Genomic DNA, 19,145 nt, shown 5'->3' with positions numbered 1-19,145 from the left:
ATTGTTATTAATGCTTAATGATTGTGTATGTAGTATTTCACTCTAGCCAGATGAAGTGAATCAAGTCTAAACTACTTTAATGACAGTTTAGTCCACTGAAGGCTCCTAAAAAAGCTCACAAGACAAAACTATGACTATCAACGTGACTAAATGAATTTCAAAGACAAATTAATTTATAGTTACAAGCAATTACTGTTAAAGTGAACAAAAATGACATTAGTAAGAGATTACATGTATGTTTTTTTGTTTGTTTTTTTACATTTATCAACCTTTACAAAATATAGTTCATTCCACATAGTTAAGGAGGAAAAAACCCCATGATTAATAGTTAATAAGTGCATAGTTAAACTGCTGATAAGTGAATAATAAAGTATTAATCTTAAAGCAACAAAAACTACTGACACAACCAAAATTATTACAACTATGTGCAATGATCTTGCAGCCTTGTTGCCTTTGAAATTGTTGTTTTGAAGACGGGGGGCCTCTTCTGCAACCACTTGCAACCTAGTATCACAGCAAAATGTTTACCAGGCACAACAGTGTCTATTAAATTTCACGTTTTGGAGAGGCAAAGCGTGAAATGTCCACACATGCAGAAATTGCATTACTGCATGCAGAAGTTGCACTACCAGCAGGGGGAGATAATACATTTGAAGCCACAAAGTCAGTAGAGAGCTAAAAACGTATGAAGTATATTTCAGGCTCCTTAATCACCAGAAACGATTAACCTGTAAATGTGTTGATAATCTCTATTTATACAGTGTCTATTCCCGTGATTATTTTCATGTTGGCTTGAAATAAAATAGCTCCCTCTGCTGCTACTGCAACTTCTGCTTGTGTGTCTATTACACACTTTGTCGTAAAACAACTTTGGTGGATCCAGGTGGCAAAACATTACATAACCTGGAGTCAGTCTGCTATCAGTTCGTGATTAACTAGAGTCAAGTTGTCAATTTGTGTTATTATGTGGCTTAAATGTGACAAATGAGCAAAAAAAGCCCAAATCTGTTGCAGTTTGTTGTGAACCTCTTGCTCCTTACAAGAAATTGTGTTTATTTTTTTGAAATCTGGGAGAAGCAACAAATGGCCTTGAGATTCACGCCCAGGACTCTGCGTTCACTTTGCAGCATGTGGATTGCATGCTCAACCCCAAAACAGTAACAATAATACTCTTTTTAACAATTATTAAAAAAAAAAAAAAATCAAAGCTTTCATTAATGCTCTAAATAGTCTATAAACTCTTAGAGTACCCTGGGTCCTTATGAATAGACTGTAAAATAATGACTAATAACTGTGCTCGTAATGAATAAGTCCTAAAACCCTGCACGCCAGAAATGAGGTCAGTAGTTAATGTGAGTTTTAGAAATTTTTATCTTATTTCTTATCTTATGAAAATCTTATGTTTCACTTCGTGCAAAATATTAAATAAATACCCCACTCTATATAGCCCATATGCTGATACGTTACTAATGTCAGGCAACTGTGGTGCTTTTTAAAATAGTTTAACATTAATGTGAAATGTTGCTTTCCTCTGTGCAGATTAATTCCATTCAATTTTATTTATACAGCACCAAATCACAACAACAGTCGCCTCAAGGTGCTTTATATTGTAAGGTAGAGACTACAATAATACATTAACATAGATTAGCAAAACATGTATCACAAGTACAGCTTCACTTTCATGTTTGAGTTGACACAAGACAATAGCAGCCGTTGCACAGTTTTTCTTGCATTTTTTATAGTGCAGCTAACGGTGTGTTTTCAGGTGATTGAGTAGGTTACTTGTGTTGCTTTGTGGTGCAGACACAGCTCTACATATGATTTGCTCTTGGACTCTGTTCTTGGATAACATCACTTGCTCTAAATCCTAATACGACTAAAGTATTTCCAATGGATGATGATCTGCTTCTAGAAAAAGTAGAAAATGCTCTTCATCGTCTGCTGTGCCAAATATTTAACTTTTGTTTCAACAGTCTATTATCTCTTGGATATTTGGTCTTTTAATTCAGGAAACAGCTGTGACTGGTGCATGCAGACACGTTGTCGGGGAGAGATTTAGGGAGTGCTTGATTTGCTTTTACTTTGCATTTTATTGCTGAAGCTCTGGGTTCAACTAGTATCATATCTAGCTCACATCACAACAAGTAGAAATTTCTCCATTCAGTACCAAATAATGGATCATCCATCATTAATGTTAGTAATTAGACGTTTTGTGGACATTTAAAATGTGACAAGTAGCCCAAACAAGGTATAACCTCTTTGCAAAAGGTAACAAGCTAAAACTGCAGGGACCACACGTGTTTTAATTTTGCGTGATCTTTTTCAATCTTTCTTATGTAGAACAAAAAAAAGAAGATAGTAATTATAGGAACAAACAAACTCGCCAAAAAAATAGTACAGTAAAATATGGCTCAAGTCCTGTGTGGTAGAAGTATAATGCAGCATTAAATCGAAATACTGCAGACTGAGCTCAGAGCTAAAGAATTCGTGTTGCCCAGCCTCTCCTCCGCCTGCTTCACTTGTGCTGTTACACTGAAAAAAAGGGATTGGCCATCTCTTGGATTTATGTAAGCATCTTGTGTGTATTTAACACAATTGCCTCATGCTTTAAAGTTAAGTGTGACCTGTCCAGGGTGTACCCTGCCTCTTACTCTATCACCCCCAGGTTATGCCTGAGCCCCCCTGCAATCTGTATAAAGATAGGAGGACGGTAGTCGTTGTAGATCCATTCAGTTCTTATGTTAACCAGACTCTAGACTTTGTTAAACATTATGAAATATGAAGACAACATGTAGTATTTAAGTGACCAAGTAGTATTGGGGCAAATGTAATTGAATAGTGTTGAAATAAAATGACAAAATTGCGAAGGATTAAAATATTACAAAAGCTCACCTTACTTCATCTAAACATGTTTCAATCGCGTTTTATCAACACAAAATGCACAGGTTTATTGAATACGAATAAGTTGCGTTGATTTAACTCAGTTGTTTAAGTTTCTGCCAAAGCAAAAAAGTTATGTGCAACCAATGTCCACTATTGAATGAAGTAAATCCAACATGGCCTGTTTTTCAGTGTACTATCAGTCTCACTGCACAGTCTTTTGCTTCAAAGCATCTATGAATCAGCAATACTGAACGCTGGACTCAGTTTGGAGAAAGGTGGAAGGTGATGAAACTTGTACAAAGAGCTAAAGGATTCATAATGTATCGATATTCTTTCACAGTGTGCAAGCTGGGGCAGTGGCACCAATGGGAGGGTAATCCAAACTGTCTCTGAGCCGTCACCAGGCGAGACAGGGAGCCTCAATCCAACACTGCTCCCTGTTCAGCACCATCCTGCTCTGCTCCTTCCTGAAAAAGCCTCACACCAATAGGTGTGGCAATATAAAACAAAAACCCTGCAACGAGTCAGTTCTTACATTTGATGGTGTTTGCAGACTCGTAGCTCAAATCAATCCAACCTAGATTCAGCTGCATCCAAATGTCACTGCTGTCAAATGAAAGTTATTCAAGTTTTCCTTGAATAAAAACATCTTTGATTCTTCTTTTCGGAGTATTTCTGAGTAAATGCTGCCATTTATTCCTCACATTTCAGCTAAGAAATCAAAATGAAAGTCAATATTATTTGCCACACGTTTTTCTCTCCTAAGATCAATTTGACCCTTTTGCCTTACCTCTCTGTGGCACACTTCTTAATTGAACAGGTCCCACAGTCTATGCCAGCTTGGCTCTAAAAAGCAGCTCAACACTGGCCAGAGTTTTACAGCTATAATTTAGCATCAGATGTCAGGGCTTGTACACAGGCCTTACCAGAGAGAGACAATTAAAGCCTTGTTTACCCAAATGAATCATTAACTATTCCGGAAAAATAGACATCCTTCTCTGAAGCTCTACCACCAGGCATTTTATTTACAAAAAGCCTATTGTTGACGGTGATTACCAGAGTCAGAATGAGGAATCCATAAAAAATGCCCTTTGTTAAGATTTGCATCCTTTCTTTGTTGTGCTTTTTGGCTGGTGTTTGCAGCTTTTTTTCCTGGCTGGAAGAAAAAGCTGTCCTGCTGCTGTGCAACAGTCATTATGTGACATACACACATCAGCGCTGACAAACAAGTGATGATTATAGAGGGGGGGAGCACGAGGAGATGTCAATAAGAGCAGGAGAGAAAGGGGCAGAGGCAGGCAGCCTTAATTTCTGCTGACATTGACGGGAAAAACCTGGAACAGCCTGACAAAAACTTCAGCATCTGTGCGTGACAGAAATTCCTCCTAAACGCAACAGTCGTCTAACAAACACAAACTGAAACATCCCCCCAAAAAAGACCAAAAAACAAGTGAATCCTTCTGAGGGAATTTGTCAGGGTGGATGATCAAAGACTGTATCCTAGTATCTGATATGCTCATAGAGCGCAGTTTGTTATTGCAACCCTCTGCTGTCTCCTTTGAGCAAGGCACCAAACCTCAACCGAGTGCTTTCCCCAAAGCAGTTCCCATGTATCAGTTTACGTAAAGGTATCAGTGTACATTAGGGGTGGGGTTTCCTAGCGAATCATGGAAAAACACAGGCTAAAGGAAAATGACCAAAATAAAAGGCTGTAATATTGCGGTTCTCTGGTGAGTATTTAAAGGACCAAAGACGATTTTCTCACCCTCATTTTTAGGTAATGCTCTCTTAATCTGTGCAAAGCCCAGAAGAATCTATCAGCACTATCTGGGTGATTAAAAATGGCTTTTCCAGCTGCAATGGGATGGAGCAGGAAGCTTACTAGGGGAGCTCCAATTTTCACGACCAAAACCTTGTGAAGGTGGGCACGGACTTAACAGGGGAACAAATAAAAAGAGCTACACACTATCAGATTATCAGAATTGGCATGTAAATGAGAGTTGATGTACATCATTCTTGCTAAGCATTTCAGATATAATAAAGCAATTTCCTATCTGATTATAAACTTGGGGGGAAAAGTCCTTTAGAGCATGAGGGCTATTAATCTTTTAAACTTTAATTTGATTTGAAAATGAGTTTATGACTACAGTGTGAGCGGAGTGACCTTTCTGTAGGTCAGTACAGGCAGTGCAGGGAAGGAAGATAAAGTAAACAAAGCTTTGGTGTCTTTAAAAGAAAAAGTCTATGAAAGAGTATATTCGTGTTTATATGCTTAAAGGTGCTCTAATCCATTTTTATATTAAATAAAGGAATTAGTGTGCGTAATGTGAAAATTGTTGCTGGTACAGCGCCACAGCTGACTTTCCTGTTTTCTTTCACTCCCATTGTTCTCATCCATTCCCTTTTCCAGTCACAGCAGGCAGATCATTTTCCGTGAAAAATCTCTGAGTCTACCCACTGCACACAACCGACCCAGCAGCAAATGGAAAGTTAACAATTAGCAGGTGAATATAGTGGACAATTTAGCAGCAAAGAGAGCCACAGGGGTTGGTGGAATAAAGCTGGATGTGGAATTTGCCAGGTGACCAAAAAAAACCCCTCAAAACAACTCTAAATAAACAATAATGCCGCTCGAGTTGCAAATTGACAGCTTTCCAAACACACACAGTTAACACAAGTTTATAATGGTAGCTTAAAGCTTCGCCAAATGACTGTATGGGGATTCAGCGTCAAACCAGTTTAATGTTGCAGCTACTGTTTAGTCCATGGACCATAAAATCCACACACATCTAAAATATATAAAAGCAGAGTTGCTCCTAAAAGGACAGACAATAACTGCACAGGTGTTTTATTTAAAGCTGTCAGATTAGGGTGTAAGAAAGCAACTGCTTATAATACCAGGGGTGTCAGAGGACTTATCAGCTTTAAGGATGATTTAAAGCTGCTAATGATAAATGCTTCTCTTGCTAGATTTATTTTCTTCTCTCTTCAAAGTTTCTCTTGTTTGCTGATATCTCCTCTGTGCTACCGATGACGGCTTTATAGAAATGAGCTTTGAATCTGAAAAGGAAAACCTCTCCTTTTTGTATACCACTTTAGCCTTACCTGACTACATCAGTGTGGTGTCGTTCACAGCTGCGTTAAAATGTTAAAAAGTAAAAATCGATTTGGTCTCACAACAAAAAAGCCTCACCGGCACAGCTGCAGTTCGCTCAGCCTAATGTGATCATTTGTTTAGCATCCAGACGACACTGGGAGAGCGATGCACTGATGAGCTGGCCTCAGCCCCGCTGCAGCAAGCTTGCTTGGCCACTGATAACAGGGCTGGAGCTGAAGGGGAAGAATCCCATTACAAATAGCTGCATTAGATCTGTCAGATTGTGCAGCTGGGGTGTTACATCTCCATTGACCCTGCACTACCTTAGCTCCCCTCTGGGGCCGGAGCATTGCCCCCTCCTGGGATAAAATGTGCAACTGCTCTTTTTGAGGAAACTGCTGGAGCCCTGGCAACAAACACACACACAGACACACACAGTGACCCTGCGAGAGGCTAAGCTTTGTGATGTAACTCTCTGACTGAACAAATTAAAAGATATGCAAACCGAGGTCATCAAGGTTACTTTGTTACATGAGTAACCAGGCTCTGAATTAAGACTTCAAACACAGTTAAGAACTCTGCTGTTCTTATGTTTAACAGGTGCAGTACAAGCATTTCAAAGAACTGCTGGCCTGTATAACACAAGGATCGATAAAGGCACAAATATATATCCTGTGCAGTCGGGACTTCATTCAAACAGCATTTTGACCTACATTTGTAGATTGCTTGATGGTAAAAGGGCTGAAAGAACAAGAATAAGTGAGACACTGTTTTCCTTCATCTGCAATAGACCTGAACTCTTTTCACTCTGAGGTAACTCAAGGTGTATGGGTCTTCTTCTTCTTCTTCCTAGTGGTTTACATCCCACGATGCAGGGTTCGCTATTTTGCATGCCTTCCTCCACTTCTTCCTATCCAGGGCGTCTTCTGGTGTAACATTCGCAACCTTCATATCATCTGTGATTCGGTCCGTCCAGCGCTTTCCATCCAGATCTAATTGCTGGGCTGTCTTTGCGATGGAGTTCTTATCGCTACGGACAACATGGCCGTACCATCGGAGCCTCGCCTCTCGCATCTTGTCTGTGATCGGTGTCACTCCCCATCGTTTCCTGACATCTTCGTTCCTCGCTCGGTCAAGTCGTGTGAGACCCAGAGGCCACCTCAGCATCTTCATCTCCATGGTGTGAAGGGCTTGTTCGTGTTTGGTCGTCGCTAGCCAGCACTCTGACCCGTAGAGTGCCACTGGGCGCACGATCGACGTATAGACTTTCAAATGAAGATAGATTGGCATTCTCTTGTCGCATAAGACTCCACTGGCCTGACGCCACTTCATCCACGCTGTGTTGACACGGAGTCTGGCGTCTGGTAGAGTTTCGCAGTCCGAGGTGACAAGGGACCCGAGGTACTTGAATTGGGCAACTTCAGTCAGCGGCACGCCATCGATAGTGATGGTACTGTTGGTCTGGGGGCCGCATTCAAGGTACTCAGTCTTCGTGATGTTCAGGCGCATGCCGTTTTCGGAGAGCCAATCTTTCCACGCTTGCGTTCGGGTTTGCAGGGCTAGGCAGTTTTCTGTTTCTGATAGGCACACATCATCTGCATGCAGGAGGCTCCATGGATGTGGTGATTGCAGATCAGCCGTCGCGGTGTCCACACAGAGGACAGCAGGGGCGAGAGGGCCGAGCCCTGGTGGACGCCGACGGTAATTGGGAAGGCTGGTGATGTTCCCGCTGAACATCGGACCGTGCTTGTGACATTACGATAGAGCAGCTGAGTCCATTTCACATAAGCTTCCAGGGCACCATGAGTCTCTGTGCTTTTCCATCAGCAGTGGGTAATTTGTTTATATGAAACTTTGTTCATATTATGGCTGTTTCACCCAAAGGCATACAAGATTTACCCGATGATCCTTGGTTCATCGTCAGGGCAAAAACAAAGCAATTCCATGTTATTTATTTTCCTCCCAAATAAAAAGAATATGTAATCGTGTCTGTTTGTTAGCAGTCTAGTGTTGACAGTTTTCAAGATATCATTTTCAAATTTTGTGTGATTGTAGATACCAATTACACCTCACACTGATTTAATTTCAGTGAAAACTGAGTCAAGGTAAAGGTCACACCAAATGTGAAAATTAGTATGAACTTTATATTACCCACATTACAACACATTAAGAGAAAGGACTTGGAAGTTACGTTTTCCCTGTGCCTCCAGGTTCTCCCGATCCCACTTGGCTGCATTTCTCTAAATGTAATGCAAACTTCCAGGGGACTAATTAGAGCTCTTTGCTAATTGCTGCATCAAACATATTTGGCGTATGTATCTCATCTAGCTTCCAAAAGTGTAAATTCTGAATTAAATCTGCAGCTTCGAAATTACCTTAATGAAGTTCAAACTGCAACCACATTGAACAGAAGTTGTATTTCCATCCAAAGATCTCTGAACTTTAAGTACCAAGAAGCTTTGTAAGGAACTCAAGGCTTTCTCGGTGCCACTGGTTAAAACACAACGTAAAGACCAACAAAGATTAGGCACAAAGAACCTATGGCTATTTTCTCAAATCTACATAATAAAGAGTTCCACTCCAGTCCACACTATCATCAGAATGTAAATCTACTACAATATTGACACCATATAAGGCAAGGGACAGCAGTATTTATGTCATAATTTGCTGCTTTGCAAACGAGGTCACCGAGTCAACAGACAAGCAAAACGGATCCAAAATGCCCACAATGTTAGACTTTTAGCAGTTGATCTCGCAAGTAACTGTGAAGACTGACAGTAAGGTGAATGAGTTGGAAAGATTGACATAAAAAGCTCAACCAATAACAAAATCTTAAGCGTTCAAAGTCCCACCCTCAAAGTTCCTGAACTTTGAGAAAGGAGTAGCCCTTGAGGCAACTTCCCCAGAACTTAATTTAGACTCTGGTCTCTGTAGTATCTCCAAAGGTTTGTAGTCTCTGGTGAAATTTCCTGCTGTGGAACTAGAGCTAAAACTAATTAAAAGGGTTAGAAGCTTGTGTGCGGCTTCTGTGACATTGTCACTGTGTTTGGGCACATTTAGAAAGTGTGAAGGATTATTTTTCAGCTGCAAAAGTCATTTTAAAAAATGACTTGGGGCTTCTAGAGAGAAATCTAAAATTGGCAGAATATCTAGAGATTATAGCTAAAAGAAGACAAACATGATCATTATGTATTACAGGTAACGACTACAATCAAAGTAGGAAGAGTGGACAGCAACACTCTGCTCCAATAATCTGTTTATTCAACGGAAAGCTAAGTGCAAACAGTATAATCCAAATAAGATGATCACCAAAGTAATAGGGAATAGCTGGAGCACTGTGTGTGTTAGCAAAGCTACTGTTATCCTGCACCTGCAGGAGGTGAAAGAGGTGAAAACCTGAAGGAGGAGGAGGAGGTGGGGGAGGTCGGGAGGAAAGAAATGAGCCGGGACATAAGTGGCATTGATTGAACTGGTTCATGTCCACCCTCGTTCATAAACAAGGCTAACCTGCCGCATGTTTATGGACGATCTGTCTCGATGACAATGGAAAACGCTGGCACGCATCCCAGAACACCTGTGAAATGCACTCTAATGAGAGTTAATCACACAAGCACAGAAAACAAAGCTAAAAATCAAAGATTTACACGTATCGGGCTCACCGCGAGTATTGACAGATACTAAGGAGGCCATTTGCCACATTTGAATTTGGAAACTGTTTTTTTTTTTGTTTTTTTTTTCATGGCCGTGGCAGTGATTACAAACACAATGTTCAGTATTGATTAATAAAGAGGCGGCTTTTTTGTTGTGCAAATGGAGGTGAAATAGGTCCAACAAATTACAGATAAAACGTCATTCGAGACTCAAAGAGAAGACAAACGTGATCACGATCAAGTCTGATGGCAAAGATAAAGTTCAAAGACAGATTTCAAAATCTGTATCGACTTTGATCACTCTATCGTGTTTGCACAATCAAATCAGAACAAAGACAGATATGCTTCACGCTTTCAATAAAAAAATGCGTACAATAACAGCTGAAATATGAGATTGTTTTGCACCAGTAACACAGGCAAATTATTCTTGACATGCAGTCAGTATCACAGAGCTGTCTGGCATGGTAGCAGGAATCAAAGAGCATTCTTGGAATAGCAATTACAGACGTGTCTAGGGAAATAAAGGCAAACTATGGACATAGTCAAAATGATGCATGTACAGCATTCTTATCAAAGTCGAAGCCCGAAGCTAGAATGGTCTGCTTACAGGGAGGCTCTCAGCTGACTGACAAATGGCAGCTGTAGGGTATCACAAAAACAAAACACAAATTAGTCTCATATCTTGGCCGGGAAGGAGTGCACGGATGTTTGCTTAGACATGATGCCTCGCTGTAATCACTTTGATCAAAGTGCTGACAGTTAAGTCTGCAACAGACTTCTCAGATTGTGCAAAATCCCAAATGTGAGCTGATACAAACAAAGAACTCTTAATTAGCGTTAAGATCACAGAGGGTATGCGAAGTGACGGAGGTTGCAGTTCTCCTTCAGTTTCTGTGCATCAGTCATGCAAGGTTGAATTCATGAGTCGCAGATGGAAGATGCCGTTGCTAGTTCTCTGCGCATGCACAGCATTTTTTTTATTTATTTATTTATTTATTTTTTGGAGAGGGGTCTTCTGGGGCTCAGCACCACACAGAGAATGTGTGGTCCATGACTCTCAGACAGACTGACAAACCACACAGACGTGCAGTCTGATTCACATAGGCTTCGTCTCTCAGGAAGCTGTGAGGAGAGTTCACGGTGCATGTGATCCCATAGGATATCACAATGAGTCATGGAGCCCTGCTCCTTGCTCAAAACAAAGACATACAACAGGTCTCTATAATTCAATACATTTTACAATTGAATGTATTTAAACAAAAAACATGAGTCGCTTTAAGGCACAAGCACCATAAACATGAAGGAATCGATCCCAGGGACATCACAGTACACCAGAGAAACAGTTTGCTTGCAGAGGTGGTTCGAAGTTACGTGTCACTTTAAAGTACTTATTACCCGACTTGAGTATTTCTACAATAGATCATAATAATGTTGTGTTTTTTTTCTTCCCATCTATATTTAAAGCAATATTTTGAGACATACTGTAGGGCTGAGTGACTATCATGAGAATTAGGTGAAAGTATTACATTACATTAACACCACCCTTCTGTCTGTGTTACAGCCAGAAAACTGTTAACATACACTATCAGGAGCTAACTTAACTGTCACCCAGCAGATGGTAAACCTTAGCATTAGCACAAAAGGAGTCATAATGCTAATGGACTGCAGCCAGGAGACAGTTAGCTAAGCCTAAGACAGGAGGGAACCGTTGTATTAGTCGCCACCAGCCAAATGTAGGTAAATATTCACTCTCCTTTAGCTCCATTTTCGGTTTCTATAACCTCCTGAGGGAATTATCTTATTCTTCAGCTGTTAAATGCTTGGCTGTTCATTAGCTGTACACTTACTGCCTTTAACTGCAGTGCAGATAGCGTGCCATGGGTTTTTAGACCTGGAAACCAAACAGAGCTGCAGCTTCTGGTTCTAATTCTCTCCGTGTTTGTCAGAGATTGTCATAGAAAAAATGTATTTATTTATTTTTGATCACAATATGGATGCAAGTGAAATAATCTGATTTGTCGTCTTTCACATGGGATTAACATGATTAGTGTAATTTAGCCTTTTCTGTTTTCTGGCACCAAACGTGCCAACAATGAGCAAGTGACCATCAGAACTGGACCACAGAGGAATGGACAAAGGTAGCCTGATGTATACCATGTAATCCTTTCATGGAAACAGTATTCCCAAGATGCTAACATCTTGATGCCAGATATCAAAGCACACCTGCTTTAATGGACTCGATGAATCAGAGGTGTTTTTGCAGCAAAGGGGGGACCAACACAATATCAGGCAGGCGATCATAATGTTATACCCGATCGGTGTATAATAATACAACTGGTTAGCTGGTGTTGTCTAAAGCCATATAGTGGACAGTGACCTTTTACGAGTCTTCTTTTCTTTTGTATATTTCTGTAGCTTGAACCATCTTAAGGGAAATCTGACATTTGCCGAAATCTGATTACTTTCAAAAACCTCTCTTCTTCAGCCAACTTCAAGATGCACTTTGCCCTATATTTCTTCTGGGCTTTTTAACTTCTGTACTTCAGGTGTTAGTTCATCATAAATGCTCTTTGAATTCCCTTTTTGTTTGAAACAAATTTTCCTTTGTGGTCAATAGTTATAAAATACTTCTTGCACTGGCATTCTGTTTACAACTTTCACGTTGACAATTTAAATATACATGTAGAAATTTGACTACTGACCCCTGTGGACACTGTCGATTAATAACCTCAGCCAGTGACTGTGAAACATTGTTGACAGTTTTTGAGCAAATGTGGCAGTTTTTGATCAACAATAACAGCCTGAGGCCAGAGGAAATCTCAAGATGATGCAACCAAAGATAAAAAAAAAAGAATTATCAACTGGCCTGTATTGTGGATTACAGAAGTAAGAAAAGGGGACGGGAAATTCAAATTCTCCCATTCCCAGTTCCCAGGAAGTGAAGCGTGTGATGATGGAAATTAAACAAAGTGGTATAAATCAGTGGTTCCATAATTTCCTTAGGGATCAATAAAGTATTTTGATTCTTATTGATCAATTCCAAATAGTTTTTGCCACAGGGCTCTGCTGTTGTGTTATGCAACTGTTCAATAAAAGCTTCCCAAATTGTCTCTAATTACCTCTAACATCAGATTGCAAGGCACCTTGTGTTTCTTCCCCCAGCAGACAACAACAGCACACATAATATTCAAAATTATGTACAATGATTCATCAGAGGGATCTATTATCATACAGGCAGCAGAGCACAGAGTGCAAAGAGCAGCAAACTTTGGCAAACTTACATATAGTTGCCTTTGTTTGTACTTGAGCCTTTGACTGCCTTACGGAATATAGGCTGCTGATAAAGTGCGTGCATCCATCCCCTTCTGTCTTGGGCCATCTGGATCCAGGCGATGCCATGGCAGTCATCCCGCCTTCATCTTCCCTTCAGGGCAGCACATTGCCACCAGCCAAATAAATTTTGGATGCGGCCAGTAAATCTGTCTGCTCTACCAGCCACTTTGGCAGGTCACCAAACTCATTCAGCGGTTCTTTTCTATTCTGAAAATCTAGTCAATTGGCAAAATACTGAAAGTTATGGGTAGATTTCGAAGGCTTAGTCAGTGTAGCCTCCTTACTTGATTGACTTGTGAGCTTCACGTCATACCAAGTTTCCCACCCATTGTTGCTTTGGTTGTGTTTGTCGGGGCATGAACTCCAATGGATTGCACATGCTCGCACGAGCATTAATCACGTATTCCTTCCTAAACGTTTGCTCATTTTCAGCCTGCGCTGGCTGCGATAATCACCTCCTCTGAATCATTTCTCCATCTTGGATAATTTCAACTCATTATTTCACCAGTTGTTCTCTGTGAGAGATGATTCAGCCTCTTTAGCACTTCCATGTTTGGCTTCCCATCACAGTGAGACTCAAAGTTGAATTTCCCTTGGTTTTATGGAAGGGAGGAAAGTCTGGCCAGGTTTCCTGCACATCACTCCAGTGTTCGTTGAGTCAGTAAAGACATACTTAGAAGGCAGTGCCAGGAAAAGCACTGATAGTTATGCATGGCCAACATGAAAAAAAAAACCACCCAAACAATCTGTTTCATCTCAGCACTTGTTGATGTTGCCTGCTGCAACAACTGCTGCAGGTGTGCATGTGCTAAACACACCATTTCCTTGCTTTGACAGATGCTGCTCTCCACTACATGCCACTAGCTCCGATCCTTGGAGAGCCTCCAGTGAAACAAACAACATTAATAGAGAATATAAAGCTACACAGGGTCCCCACACATTTGGAACATATGGGGCACACGGTGCATGCTCAGATTGGAAAAGGGGGATTCATCTATTTCAAATGGCAGGCTGGAACTGTGCAAGGAATACGTTTATTCCTAAACACTGGCTACATTGTGTTAGAAGACGGACATGTGAGTTACTGATGATCCAACAGAGAGAGAAGTAGAAGCAGAAAAAGCTGTACATACATAGAAGGACCATTGTAATGTAGGGGGTACTGGCTCATGTAACATTTCTTAAATTATTATTACAGGCACAGGTTTGAGCAGGAATAGTGTGGATATGTTCCTTACAGATTTCTAAAAAACTCAATTATCTCTTCAAACATGATGACTCTGAATCCAAAGGGAGATACTCTTTTTACTTCAGTTCCTTGCAGCACACTGTGCTGGAGACAAGCAAATGCAGGGTGCTTTGTGGTACTAGCTCACTGCGAGTGAATAAAGTCACTCAACATCCCCTCATCGCTCAGCATTAGAAAGTCAAATTGTATTTCTATATTTAGCTATCTGGCTCGCAAATGGGGTAGAAAATTATGGCATTTGACAACAGCTTGTTAAGAGAAATCGTAAAAGGAAATGCTTTTAGGTCTTGTGGACGGTTTAATAGTCTTGACTCTTCTGCCATGTGCTTGTCCGTGGTGAGAGAGAGATTGTAAAAGCAATTATAGAGAACCAATGTCGAGCTCAGGGAGAAATGATCGGTTCATGAATATCGTAGTGCCGCCACTCCATATAACTGGCAGTAGGTGCATGGTAGTGTAAAACTTTAAAAGGGGCTGTCAAAGGGGTACGCGAGTAGCAAAGAGCAAGACGTTAGCTCTCTTGTCACAAAAAGGCAGAATTGTATCAGTTTACAATGACACATCTGACTGTAGCAAACAAAACTACTGTGCAGTCTGAGCTAAAAGTTTACAAAACCAGATATTGGACTAATAAGAAAGTGCTAAGCCACACTAAGTCACCAGTGAAGGACCTCACACTTCCTACCTATGAGCTCAGGTTATCATGAGGTGAGGTAAAGAGTTGCTACACTTTTAAAGAACAAAATGAAATCCTGTGCAACTCTGTTACTGCTCACGATCCCGGATTGTGTGTACACCAACTTAAACAGAACATCATTTTCTGCAGATAAACTGCACCTCCCTTCCATGCGTCGCTGCTAAAAATAACTAATGATGCACACCTGCTTTCACAGTCACTGATTAGGCAAACGATCCGAACAAAAACAGACATACTCACAACAGGACAGCGTTTGGAAAGCACAAAAACAAGAAACAAAAAAAAAAGAATGAAACTTCACTGGCACCACTGAAACAAGCTTGTGAGACATTATTATTCATAACATCATAACAGAAAGTTGGCCGAAACTGGAGGGAAAAATCTCTCCATTCTGTATTTAGCAGAGCCACGCTCCAACCCACAGATGACAGGAAGCATTAGTAAACTGCACCAAGTGAAAATAAAATGTAAAAAAATAAAAATTAAATATATATATATAAATACATAATGTATGGATGGAAAATGTTGAACATTCAGTGTGATCGTGAGGCTAGCTAAACATTTGTTTAAACTGAAAACTCAGAGGCCTAATGACCAAAATTTTGCATAATGTTATTTCTGTATGCAAATGAAAGACAAACACTGAAATGGCTTTTTGTCAGTGAGTCAACAAGAATTTATAAACTTTACAAACTCTTTTGTGATTACTGTGGTTAGCTGCTATCTTGTAATCCGGCTAACCAAAGTTGTTTGGCCCTCATGTGCACCCAGTAGTATAATTAACGGAATGAATAAATGATTTAACACAAAGTAAAATTTGTGGGAACATATTTCTTCCGATATTTAAAATTACAAGGAGACGGTTATTCTGCATTCTTTGTGAGACGTTTTGTCCCGCCCCTCCCTGAGCCTGGTTTTGCCGGAGATTTCTTCCTGTTAAAAGGGAGTTTTTCCTTCCCAATGTCGCCAAAGTGCTTGCTCATAGGTGAGTCATATAACTGTTGGGTTTTTCTAACTGAACTGAAGTGAACAACACTAGCTCGCGAACCAAGCACCATAATATGTGCGTGTGTAATATTTCTTAATGAATTAGCTGATGCTTATAAACCATAAATACCCATAATAACCAAAGAAGAGGGTGCAGTCTGGTAGTTTGTGGCACAGCTTCTATTGCATAAACTGAGCTTCAGGCACCAGATTTTCTTTGAAGAATCTGGTGCATTTGTGTGCTGGTTAACGTCACCTTTGCCATGTTAAAAGCAAGTTCAGCTGCTAGAGTGAAAAGGCGCATGTGCACCAGGTGGAATGTATGTGTTGGTGTGAAAGACAGAGAGAAATCATCCACCAACACCGCCACTACTTAAGTGTGTAGTACTGTACTTTACAGAGGGAAGACAGGTTAATGAAAAACTATCGATTCTCTCTCCGAGTCCCAGGAGAAGAGCGAAAGCAACACTGATACTTCCGAACGTTGTTTTCACCTTCTTTTGACGTCCTGTCTGTTCAGTGGTCACACCGGTTTTAGAGGGGACAGGAGAAGAGAGGCAGGAGGGTTATGTGAGAGCAGTGATGCCGTCAGTGGCGGTTAGTGGAGAATAAAGAGAAGACAATGAAGGTGAGGGGAAACAGAGGGAGGCGGTCAAAGCTGGCCCAGCTCCGCTTCCCTCATTCAGACAAAGAGACGTGAAGCAGCCAAGTCAGAGAACATCAAAATCTTGTTTTACTTTTTTTTTTAATCAGAGCAACAATTAATGCTCCATAGTCTTCATTTCATGAAAAAGTGAAACCTACCAGTCTTTACATGTTAAATCCTGTTTGTAGGTCCTGATGGGTACTTTTTTGTATGTAAGACAATCTATACAGCTTTCTGTGGTGAAAGAAAGAGCTTGCTCAACAGAGAGAGAGAGAAATTGACTTAAATGTGGACATACTGCCCACTTTAATACAGACACAGGGACATGGTAATCCCCGTCCCTGTCCCTGCAGTCTCTTGTCGATTGGCTTCTGAGAATTTGTCCTCAAATCTGTGACATACTTTGATGAAGGCTGTCTCAGCTGTCGGTTGATGCGTCTAACAATCCAAATGATGGTCCTAGAAATCAGGTTTTACACATTCATTAAGTGCCACCAAGTCAACTTTCTAAGAAGACTGGCCCGGAGGGTGTAAGAAACAAGCTGAAAAGGATGACAGAGATCAATGGCAGTGTGACAGAGACTCTGCAGACCTCCACCTCCATGTGTGGTCTGTCTTAAGCCTGAGGTCTCACTGTGGGCCCATTCTAGGAATCAGTGAAGGGAGAAATTGTCGCCCATCAGCAATCAAAGAAAATCAGCCCCTGCCAGGAAAAATTCATGGTGTTATGTTTTGATCCTCCCTCGTCGGTTGCTTGTGGGCGTTAAGCAATGAAACAGACAGGAGATGATAGTGATAAATTTAGGCATCTGTTAACAAGATGCACCTCAATAAGCACTTTGATCCACTAACTGCTGCAGTAAAGCTGCTTGGTGGAAAAACTATGCTTGTGACGGCCAGAACCTCAGATATCGGTGCTTCGCTGGAAAATACAGACTGCACGTTGTTAGATAAACAGATCCATGTTTTCCATTCCTGCCTGTAGCCAAATTTGTAACGGTCCCTTTTCACATCATCAGGTGCACCATTCGTATGCAGAGTGCTCGTCATTGAATTGTTCTGTTGTTTCCACTCGATAGATTTATTCCTCAGGTCACTCCACTGTTGAGCCTGTTGCAATTAGAGCTCATGGACCTAAGAGGAGGTCCCTACCTTTTCTCTACAGCTGTAAGAGGATGACAAAGTACTGCCAATTTAACACCCCACAAACACAAACACCCACTTACACATTTGTAAATGACTTGCATTATTTTGCTAATGTACCGACCTCATGTAAACCTTAAGTGACACTAATGATATCAGCTTAAAGATTTGACATTTCAGAAAGAGAGTGTATGTGCTTTGTTGGTAAAATTTTAAATGGATACTATTCTGATCTTTTATCTACAAGTTCAAACATAAAAAGGGGCAATAATTGTTCTGCAGAACTGTAACTGATATATTAATATGCATATTGTTTAACTTTTGACACATTTGACCTTGATTGTTTTATATTCTGTTTTTTAAATGTCCTTCTCCTGTATTTATTATATTTATCAGTTCAATTTTATTTATATCAAATCACAACAACAGTCAGTTCCCCTACAATAATAAAGAGAAAACACCAACAAAAAGAAAACTCCTTATGAGCAAGCACTTGGCAGCAGAGTGAAGGAAAAACTCCTTTTTAACAGGAAGAAATCTCCAGTGGAAGCAGGCTCAGGGAGGGACAGTTATGGTGGAGAGAGGATAGAGACAAGACGAAAAACACACTGTGAGCCAGAGATTAATAATAATTCATGATCAAATGCAAACTGGTATATAAAGACAAAGAGTGAAAGGAGGTGAGTGAAGAAGAAGCACTCGGTGCACCATCTAGCAGCCTGGGCCTATTGCAGCATGATTAAAGGAGGATTCAGGGACACCTGAGCCAGCCATAACTATATGCTTTATCAAACAGGAAGGTTTTAAGCCTAATCTTAAAAGAAGAGAGGTGTCAGTCTCCCAAATCCAAGCTGGGAGCTGGTTCCACAGGAGAGGGGCCTGAAAGCTGAGGGCTCTGCCTCCTTTTCTTCTTTTAAGTACCCTAGAACCACAAGTAAGCCTGCAGTCTGACAGCGAAGTGCTCTATTGGAGGAGTATTGTATTTTATTTAGATTTTCACTTATGCGTGTTTATTTCAGTCACTCTTTGTTGCAACTGTCTGGAAGCTTCGACTGTGGTCTTAAAAAAATGGAGGCTTTCTTCGCTTCTACCTTCTTCACAAATGTTCACCGCAGGAGATGAAACTACAGTGGCAAAGGGACTTGTGTCAGGGGATCTTATGCATGTTAGGTGAATGTGGTAACCTCTACACTATGATAAGGGCCTAACGTTTTGTAGGCAGTCAAACACCCTCCAAAATCTTCATCAACGTGCTGTGTTTTATCTATGCATCATCAGTTTTTTTGATAAATAATAATAATACAAAAAAGCAACTAGTTAATATACATGTAAATTAGGGCTGAACGATATATCGCATTTGCGATAATATCGCGACATGATCAAGTGCAATTTTCTAACTGCAAAGGCTGCGATTATACTCTGGACATGTCCAAATTCATGGGCTGCATCCTCCTGAGGCC

The 19,145-nt window shown here is 40.6% G+C and overlaps 1 protein-coding gene and 1 pseudogene across 9 annotated transcripts in view; both read right to left on the bottom strand.

Annotated features, from left to right (window-relative positions):
- arvcfb (ARVCF delta catenin family member b) overlaps nt 1–19,145 on the bottom strand; it is a 242,479-nt gene that overhangs the window by 155,071 nt on the left and 68,263 nt on the right. The window lies entirely within an intron of this gene.
- On the bottom strand, nt 6,830–7,898 carry LOC106456423 (uncharacterized; annotated as a pseudogene).

Source organism: Pundamilia nyererei, unplaced genomic scaffold, assembly GCF_000239375.1.
Source record: "Pundamilia nyererei isolate P.nyererei 1_Seehausen unplaced genomic scaffold, PunNye1.0 scaffold00203, whole genome shotgun sequence".
NCBI classification, from domain to species: domain Eukaryota; kingdom Metazoa; phylum Chordata; class Actinopteri; order Cichliformes; family Cichlidae; genus Pundamilia; species Pundamilia nyererei.
Note: the sequence above shows the minus strand (reverse complement) of the source record. Positions and strands in the feature narration are given on the sequence as shown.